This window comes from Capra hircus, chromosome 3 (genome assembly GCF_001704415.2).
Source record: "Capra hircus breed San Clemente chromosome 3, ASM170441v1, whole genome shotgun sequence".
NCBI classification, from domain to species: Eukaryota; Metazoa; Chordata; class Mammalia; order Artiodactyla; family Bovidae; genus Capra; species Capra hircus.
In genome coordinates, this window is record NC_030810.1 from 111,601,605 (window position 1) to 111,609,978 (window position 8,374).

General features: G+C 41.0%; 1 pseudogene; it reads left to right on the top strand.

The window, feature by feature from the left end:
• On the top strand, window positions 6,081-6,682 carry LOC106503695 (annotated as a pseudogene).

Genomic DNA, 8,374 nt, shown 5'->3' on the forward strand with positions numbered 1-8,374 from the left:
AGGAGAATTAAGGAGCCCCTGCCAAATTCCCAGCTGAATGCAGCCCCATAATAGCTGGGAATATCCATAGTTCAGTCAACACAAAAAAATCAGAGGAATAACCTGAAAATCCATCAACTGGCAAGTGGATAAATACAATATAGTAAATTCATAAAACAATATTTTTGGTGATAGAAAAGAACTAAGTATTGATACATGCTACAAAGTAAATGAACCATTTATATGAAATATTAAGAATAATCAAATCCATAGAAAAAAATAGTGGCTACATAGGGCTGAGAGGGTTTGGGGAAATGGGGTGTGACTGCAACGGGTATGGGGTTTCTTTGGGGGTGATAAAAATGTCCTAAATTTGATTGTGATGATGATGACACAATTCTGTGAATATACTAAAAAAAACCATTCAACTATACATTTATGTATAGTTAAACTATATATTTAATTACACATTTATGGTATGTGGATTATATTTCAATAAAGCTGTTTTTAAAAATCAAGATTATTTATATACCCTCATAACTCTTGATAAAAATTATCTAAAACTCACAAATAAGGTGAAAGGATGACTGCCTGTAGTTTCAAGGTCATACACAAGCATGGTCCAAGAGGTTTTCCCAAGGATTATCTCACCCTTTCCTTCTAGGCTGTCCAATGCTCTAACCACAGCCACAGGTGTCTGCTGACCACCTAAAATGTAGCAAGCACGACCCAATGTTTAATTTTATTTAATTTTAATTAATTTAAATGTTAAAGCTAGAGTTATTGGAAAACTTTTAAATATATATATATATATACTTTTTTATAACAGAGGTCTTCGTCTTTATTTGTATCATAGGTAGGGTTTGGGGAAGTTGTTTGTTTTTGGCTGAGCCACACACCTTGTGGGATCTTATTGTTATTTTTTTCTAATCTTTTAATTGGAGAAAAATTGCTTTATAATGTGTTGGTTTCTGCCATACAACAACGTGAATCAACTATAATTATACATATATTCTCTTTCTTGAGCTTCCCTGCTCTCCCCACCACCACCACCACACCCTTCTAGGTCATCACAGAGTGCCAGGCTGTGTTCCTTGTGTTGATATAGCAACTTCTCACCAGCTATACATGCCAAACAATGCTCCAACTACCACACAATTGCACTCATTTCACATGCTAGCAAAGTAATGCTCAAAATTCTCCGAGCAAGGCTTCAACAGAACATGAACCGAGAACCCCCAAATGTTCAAGCTGAGTTTAGAAAAGGCAGAGGAACCAGAGATCAAATTGCCAACATCCTTTGGATCATAGAAAAAGCAGAGAATTCCAGAAAAACATCTGCTTCTGCTTCATTGACTATGCTAAAGCCTTTGAATTCGAGGAACACAACAAACTGTGGGAAATTCTTCAAGAGATGGGAATACCAGACCACGTTACCTGCCTCCTGCAAAACCCATAAACAGGTCAAGAAGCAACAGTTAGAAGCAGACAAGGAACAATGGACTGGTTCCAAACTGGGAAAGGAGTATGTCAAGACTATATATTGTCACCCTGCTAGTTTAACTTAAATGCAGAGTATGTCATGAGAAATGCCAGGCTGGATGAATGATAAGCTAGAATCAAGATTGCCAGAGAAATATCAATAACCTCAGATAAGCAAATGATATCACCCTTGTAGCAGAAAGTGAAGAGGAATCAAAGAGCCTCTTGATGAAGGTGAAAGAGGAGAGTGAAAAAACTGGCTTTAAAAAAAAAAAGAAAAGAAAAAAACTGGCTTAAAACTCAACATTCAAAAAATTAAGATCATCGCATCAGGTCCCATCACTTCATGCAAATAGATGGGGAAACTGGAAACAGTGAGAAACTTTATTTTGGGGGCTCCAAAATCACTGCAGATGGCGACTGCAGCCATGAAATTAAAAGATGCTTGTCCTTGGAAGAAAATCTATGACAAACCTAGACAGTGTATTAAAAAGCAGAGACATCACTTTGCCAACAAAGGTCCATGTAGTCAAAGCTACGGTTTTTTCAGAAGTCATGAATGGATTTGAGAGTTGGACCATAAGGAAGGCTGAACACTGAAGAATTGATGCTTTTGAACTGTGGTGTTGGAGAAGACTCTTGAGAGTATCATGGACCGCAAGGAGATTAAACTAGTCAATCCTAAAGGAAATCAACCGTGAATATTCACTGGAAGGATTAGGGCTGAAGCTGAAGCTCCATTATTTTGGCCACCTGATGGAAAGATGACTCCCAGGTAAAGACCCTGATGCTGGAAAAGACTGAGGGCAGGAGGAGAAGGGGACTGCAGAGGACAAGATGGTTGGATGGCATCACTGATTCAATGGACATGAGTTTGAGTAAGCTCTGGGAGATGATGAAGGACAGAGTAGCCTGGTGTGCTACAGTCCATGGGCTCACAAACAGTCAGACACGACTGATCAACTGAACATCAGCATCATCATCTCACAAGCTGTCTGTTTCACACATAATAGTGTGTATACATCAATGCTACTTTCCCGGTTCTTTCCACTCTCTCCTTTCCCCACTGTTTCCGTAAGTCCATTCTCGACATCTGTGTTTCCATTTGTTATTTTTTATTTACTTTTTATTATTTGGCCTTGCGGTGCAGCATGTGGAAACTTAGTTCCCTGACTAGAGACTGAATCCACACCAGCTGCTTTGGAAGCAAGGAGTCTAAACCACTGGACCACTAGGCAAGTCCTAGCTTTGCAGGATCTTAGTTCCTCAAACAGTGAAAATGTCAAGTCCTAACCACCGGGTCACCAGGGAGTTTCCAGTATATTTTTAACTAGACTTGGAACAACTCTTTTGACTGTAAATTTTATGAAACCTAAATGCAACATCAACAATTCTAATGAATATGTAGCATACAAATTGAGCGGAGCTTTATGTGAGTATTAGATACACAGTAGATTTTGAAGACTAAGCAAGAGAATAAATTTTTTACATTGACTACATATTGAAACGATAATATTTTGGCTACACACATATTAAAATTAATTTCACCTTCTCTTTTTACTTTTTTACAGAGTTAATAGAACAATTTAAATTACATATGCAGCTTGCATTATGCTTCTATTGGGCATTGCTGCTGTAAGGTATATACCTTTAATTTACTACTTAAAATTAATTAGGGCTTAAACTGAAGCTACACATTAATTTGTCAAGTTTTTGCCTGATAAAAGCATAAATGATTGAAGACTACCCCAAAGTTTTGTTGTCTAGTTTGTTTCTTGGTTGGCTTATTCCAGAGGGCTCCTCCTGACTACTACATAAATCTCTATTCCACAAATTCTCTTTGAATCAGCTCTACTATCCACTAGATTTCTCATTAATGAGTTAAATAAACATCTGACACATGTTCACTTTACAGTCATATGAATCATATTTTGAAATTTTTTTTAAATTACACTTTGGCAGAGCCCACTGGCAAGGTTCTACATGACAGATCACTTCTTTAATAGAAAAAACTATAATCTACTATGTCATTCAAATAAAATTTCTAAAAGGAAAAGCACTTTACAACCTTGCTACTTAAGAAAATCATTTTGATTCATCTAAATCATCTACCAACATTGCTTATAGGCAGTTTTCCACATAGATGTAATTATGATGGATGCTATTTTGTATTTTCAGTACATGTATGTGCAAAAATCATAAACATTTTTGTGTTTATACATGTGCTTTGTAATTATCATTTTTAATTGCTGCATACTATTTCATTGGCCTTTGTGTTTTAACTCAACAATTTGTTTATTGTTGAGAATTTGGCTTCTTTCCAGGTTTTTACTCTTATAAATCATGCTTACAATGGATATCTTTCACATATATGTATATATATTTATACAGGCTTTTGCTTCTGTTTAATTGCTTCCTTAAGGCAGATTCCCATGAAAGGGATTACTGAACTTCAGGGTGTGTTCAATTTTATAGCCACTGAAGTATGCTGCTATAATGCATCCAGAAAAGTCTGTAACCATTTCCACCACCATCAACAGTCCATTAACTTTTTAGTTTTCCAAAAATTCCCAGTCTTGGTGAAAGAATGTATTTTGAGGTTTCTTTGTTTATTTTGTTTTTACTATGAATTAATAGATGCAAAACAAGTCCTCAATTTAAATGCTTCTCATAGTTTCCTGTTTTCTTTCTTTTTTGATCAAAACAAAAACCGGCATTCTGGGGACACCTAACCTGAGAATGATTCTTAAAATGGACCTAACACATAGCCCTCAGCTGTGTGAAGCCAACTGAATGTATAACCAATTGAATGTGTAACCACACTCTGCTCGACCCATGACAGGCCAGTGAATACAAGAGATAAGGTGTTGAGGCAAGGAATACAACTTTATTGAGAAAGCTGGCTGACTGCAAGAAGATGGCAGACTAATGTCTCAAAGTAACCATCTTCTGGATGCCAGGTTCTTTTAAAGAGCCAGAGGGAGAGAAGCAATGAGGAACTAATGTCAAAAGGCAGCATAGGGACTTCCCTGGTGGTCTAGTGGCTAAAACTCTGTGCTCCCAATGCCAGGGGCCTAGGTTTGGTCCCTGGTCAGGGAACTGGATCCCACATGCTACAACTAAGAGTTTGTATGTATGCCACAACTAAGACCTGGTACAGCCAAATAAATAAATATTGAAAAATTGAAAGGCAGAATAGAGAGGGAGAGGCAATGAAAAAGTAAAGTAAAAAGGGTCTTCAGTCTTGCAAAACATCTCTGGGAAGGGCCAACCTTTGGAAGGGGTGTATTAATCTCTTCTTTTTTGCATCCATTCACAGGTGGGCACCATAAGATTATCTCTCTATGAGCTGAAAAAGCTAAAGGCAAAGTAGAAAAAGAAAGATATACCCATTTGAATGTAGAGTTCCAAAGAATAGCAAGGAGAGATAAGAACGCCATCTTAATGATCAATGCCAAGAAATAGAGTAAAACAATAGAATGGGAGAGACTAGAGATCTCTTCAAGAAAATTAGAGATACTAAGGGAACATTTCATGCGAAGATGGGCACAATAAAGGACAGAAACTGTATGGACCTAACAGAAGCAGAAGATATTAAGAAGAGGAGGCAAGAATACACAGAAGAACTATACAAAAAAATCTTAATGACCCAGGTAACATGATGGTTTTATCACTCACCTAGAGCCATATATCCTGGAGTGAGAAGTTAAGTGGACTTTGGGAAGCATCACTATGAACAAAGCTAATGGATGTGATAGAATTCTAGCAGAGCTATTTCAAATCCTAAAAGATGATGCTATGAAAGTGCTGCACTCAATATGCCAGCAAATTTGGAAAACTCAGCAGTAGCCACAGGACTGGAAAGGGTCAGTTTTCATTCCAGTACAAAAGAAAAGCAATGCCAAAGTATGTTCAAACTACCGCAAAACTGCATTCATTTCACATGCTAGCAAAGTAATGCTCAAAATTCTGCAAGCCAGGCTTCAACAGTACATGAACCTCAAACTTTAGATGTTCAAGCTGGATTTAGAAAAGCCAGAGAAACCAGAGATCAAATTGCCAACATCCATTGGATGATCAAGCAAGAGAGCTCCAGAAATACATCCACTTCTGCTTTATTGACTACACCAAAGCCTTTGACTGTGTGGATCACAACAAACTGTGGGAAATTCTTCAAGAGATGGGAATACCAGACCACCTGATCTGTCTCCTGAGAAATCTGTATGCAGGTTAAGAAGCAACAGTTAGAACTGGACATGGATCAATGGACTGGTTCCAAAACGGGAAAGGAGTCCATCAAAGCTGCATATTGTCACCCTGCTTATTTAGCTTATATGCAGAGTACATCATGCGAAATGCCAAGCTGGATGAAGTACAAGCTGGAATCAAGATTGCCGGAAGAACTCTTGACCCTGCTGCCAGCAAGCAGGAGGAGGAGCCGACATGCCAGAGACAGCCGGGGGGAGCTGAGGAGGTCACCCTACACGGTTGCCCCCTCCGTCTCCTGAGATGTCAGGAAGTTAGGAGGCCACCCGTGTCCCCAGCATGGGCCTCCTGGAACCAGGGGTCCCCAGCCCTGGAGCTCAGAGGTAAGGAGGTGCTGACAGGTGCTCAGCAATATGCTCCCCCACCCCTCAGGCTCCCTTCCCATCCTCCTATTTTTCCTCCTCCCCAGTGTCCCAGTGGAGCCCCACCCCCCACCCTCACCCTGACCCCATTTCCAGCACCTGAGTGAGACTTCTTGTCCCCCCACACACACCATGTAGCCCTATCCAAGGGTTCCCTCATTGGGCCCCCTCTGCTTTTTCTGCTAGAGTCCGAGGCCTCTGGGGAGCCCACCCGGAGCCCAGCTGACCGCAATCTGTGAGGGGTGAGCAAGACAGCACCAACCAGTTGCTGTGGAGGGCTGGCCTGTGTGATACCATCTGCAGCTGGTGACAGACCCCCGGACCGCTGGAGGAGGTGCCTGCAGCTGGCGGCAGTCCCCTGTGCCAGTACTTCTTTGAAACCCACTGTAAGGCTGCCAACACTGAGGAAGATGGCCCTGGTGGGGATGGAGGAGGCTGCTGGAATGTGGGCCAGAGGCACTGGGTGTCTGAGTATAAAGCCAAGAAGTCCTACCTGTGGGCATTGACCACTGATGCCCAGGGCTGGCTGGCGATGGATTTGAATTGATACCACCTATGTCTACCTGCTCCTAAGCTGGACTGGCCAGGCCTGAGACCCATGCCCTGGAACTGAGCAGATAGAGGAAGAGGAGCTGGATGCTGAAAAACCTCAGGAGTGACCTGGCTGCTCTGGGCCTCAGTCTAGGAACTTGTCAAATGGTCACAAAAATCGTTGAGAGTTCACTGTGGGCAAGACAGATGGTGAAACCAAATGGGGTTTTGAAGGATGAATAGGAGTTACCCTGAATGAACTTGAGGGTAAAAATGATGATGATGATAGCCCAAAAAAAAAAAAAAAAAAGAAGATTGCTGGAAAAAATGTCAATAACCTCAGATATGCAGATAACACCACCCTTATGGCAGAAAGAGCCTTTTGATGAAAGAGAAGAGTGAAAAAGCTGGCTTAAAATTCAACATTCAAAAAACAAACACCATGGCATCCTGTCCCATCACTTCATGGCAAATAGATGGGGAAACAATGGAAACAGTGGCAGACTTTATTTTCTGGGTCTCCAAAATCACTGCAGATGTGACTGCAGCCATGAGATTAAAAGACACTTGCTCCAAAAAAAAAAAAAAAAGACAGTTGCTCCTTGGAAAAAAATCCATGATCAACATAGACAGCATATGAAAAAGCAGAGATACCATTTTGCCAACAAAGATCTGTCTAGTCAAAGCTATGTTTTTCCAGTAGTCACGTATGGAGGTGAGAGTTGGCCTATCAAGAAAGCTGAGCATGGAAGAACTGATGCTTTTGAACTGTGGTAGTGGAGAAGAATTGAGAGTCCCTTGGACTGCAAGGAGATCCAACCAGTCCATCCTAAAGGAGATTAGTCCTGGGTATTCGTTGGAAGGACTGATGCTGAAGCTGAAGCTCCAGTACTTTGGCCACCTGATGCAAAGAGCTGACTCATTGGAAAAGACCTTGATGCTGGGAAAGATTGAAGGCAGGAGGAGAAAGGGACGACAGAGAATGAGATGGTTAGATGGCACCACCAACTTGATGCACATGAGTTTGAGCAAGCTCAGGGAATTGGTGATGGACAGGGAAGCTTGGTGTGCTGCAGTCCATGGGGTCACAAAGACTCAGACACGACTGAGCGACTGAACTGAACTGAACTAGTGACTTCATTTAATCATAATTGTTACTGAACTCAGGTTCAATGGTTCACCACTTGAAAGACAATATTTGAGAGACAAGTGCTGGTTAGAAAGGAAAGTTTACTTTATTCAGGAGGTCAGCAACGTAGGGAGAAGGTGGACTCCTATCCAAGAACCAACTCATAGATTCTGTTCAACCAGGAAAGTTTTTAAAGGAAGAGAGGGAAATCTTATCTCAGTTAATCATTTGGAAAGGGGTTCAGAGTGTTTGTTATTTTCCACTGTGTGCAGACTTTCTCCTGATTGGTTGGTAGGAAGGCAGCAAGGCAGTGTTCCAAGAATCTTTTACTCAGTCTGACGTTATCATCCTCCACCTGGGTGGGGACTTTAGTTCCTGCAGAAGAACTCAAAGATATTGTTGCATATGTCACCTGAGTAGAAACCAGGTCCCTGTTTTATCACTGCACTATAGTTTCTTGACCATTCTGAGGCAGGAGATAGATAGGTAAACCCCTGGGTAAGGTGATAGGAGATTCATTCTCTGAGGACTGAAACTCCAAGATGAGACTAGCAGGGCGTTTCAGAGAAGAGGCTAGGCCTTGCCCAGACCACGTATTTCTCATTCTCGAAGCCAGGAGATCTCC